Source organism: Petaurus breviceps, unplaced genomic scaffold, assembly GCF_028583685.1.
Source record: "Petaurus breviceps papuanus isolate PSGF00001 unplaced genomic scaffold, PetGlider_PUasm1.0 90594, whole genome shotgun sequence".
Lineage (NCBI taxonomy): Eukaryota > Metazoa > Chordata > Mammalia > Diprotodontia > Petauridae > Petaurus > Petaurus breviceps.
This window is the reverse complement of record NW_027187281.1, coordinates 335,522-337,396: the sequence shown is the minus strand read 5'-3', so window position 1 is coordinate 337,396 and position 1,875 is coordinate 335,522. Positions and strand designations below refer to the sequence as shown.

General features: G+C 39.0%; 1 pseudogene; it reads right to left on the bottom strand.

Annotated features, from left to right (window-relative positions):
- Positions 1-1,076: 1,076 nt before the first annotated feature.
- On the bottom strand, positions 1,077-1,651 carry LOC138142533 (YY1-associated factor 2 pseudogene; annotated as a pseudogene).
- Positions 1,652-1,875: the final 224 nt, after the last annotated feature.

Below are 1,875 nucleotides of genomic sequence, written 5' to 3'. Positions count from 1 at the left end.
CCACCTAGCTGCTCCAGGCCTTCTCTTCTTGAGTATGAACATCCCTATTTCCTTTAACAGATCTTTCTATGGCATAATCTAGAGATCTATTTCCATTCTCAGCATGTTTCACTGGTCACTTTCAAGATTATTAATGTCCCTTCTAAAGTGCAGCTCCCAGAATTAAAAGAAGCTCTCCAGATGTTGTCTGAACACGAGGTCGGATGTGACCCAGCAGGACTACAGTCCTCTCCCTCCCCACCCTAGAACTGAACATCATACTTCTCTCAATGTTGCCTAAGATTTCATTAGCCTACTTGTTCACCATACCATGCTGATGATTTACTGAGCTTGAACTGACTTAAGACTCTTTCTGTCTTCTGTATGCCAATTGCTACCTGGCCTTGCTTTGCTCTGATCCTTCTGAAGTTTATCTTCAAAGAGGGAAGAGAATGGGATCAGTCAATTATAGGTCAGTGAGGAAGGGGAAAAAGGGAAGAAAAACCTAGATCAGGCATTCGAAAAGTGAGGTCCAAGGACCCCTAGGGATGCTAGAGGCCCTCTCAGGGTGGCTGCAAGGTCAAAACTCCTTTCATAATAAATAGTCATTTTGTGCCTGTTAAAATACTGCTCTCCCTTTTCCAACTACATAGCTGCATGATATCAGCTTTATTTATATACTTCAACCAAAACAATATATAGCCACAGATTGAGTGCAGAAATGGTTACGAGAATCTAGCTGTCTTCTATTAAGCTAAGAATTAAAGGGATTTGCAAAAGTAGTAAAACAATATCACTCCTCACAAATATTTTTTGTTTTGGAAAATATACATTTTCTTAAGTATATATGTTATTTATGTTAACATGTAATGGTTTATTCTAATTTCATGAATTAATAAAATATTTTTAATTTCAAATATAGTAAATATCATACCACATAAATGAAAGCTCTTTGGGGGAAGTCCTCAATGATTTTTAAGAGGGAACCTGAGACCAATAAGTTTGAGAACTGTTGGCCTAGATGATTCCTAAAGTCTCTTGTCTAATTTACTGTGTTATTTTCTTACTTTCCTTTTTTTTTAAAAAAAAGGTAAACTTTAATGGGACTCTCCATTTAATGATGAGGCTTCTCCTCTGGTGAAGATGACCTGGACATTGCTCTCTCTGCATTATCAGAGATAAAATGATCTGCAGAAGCACCACTAGATGCAGGTGGCAACTTAGTTTTCTCCTTGAAGTCTGTGATAATGACTGTCAGATTTCCAGCCTCCACTTCCAAATGCTGAGCTGCTCCAATCCACATTTTTTAATCATGACCTTGTTTTCTTATGACTGTTCTTTCTGCTAGTTGTTTCTTTTTCACTTTTTTTCCTTTTCTAATTTATCTTTTTTTTCTTTCCCTGATGGGTGGGGGCACAAATTTCTGGGTAATGCTGTGCAACCAACTGAGATCCAGGTTAAGCTTTCCTAGTGGAGGTGCCCTTCCTCACATTACCCATCATGCATTTGAAAGCCGTGGCACTGTTTTGAAAGGTGCAGACACTACAATCCCAGTATCCCTACTCAAAGGATGGCTTTGTTACTTCAGCCTTGTAGGTCTCTTCTGAATGTCTCCCATAACTTGGCTAAAAATATAACCTGGAACTCTGCCACTTGCTTGGTGTTTGTCAATAAAAATGATACGTGTTGTTATTTTCTAAGAGATCTTTGGTGTCCCAGTGAGGGAACTCCTTCTACCAACATGGTTATGTAATTGTTTTGCAATATATAGAGTTGACTGAGGCACTGAGAGGTTAGGTAATTTGCCCTGGGTCTCACAATTCATACGTGTCAGAATGGACACTGGAACACAGGCCTTCCTAGTGAGATTTGAAGACCACCTCCCTATCTAAAGCA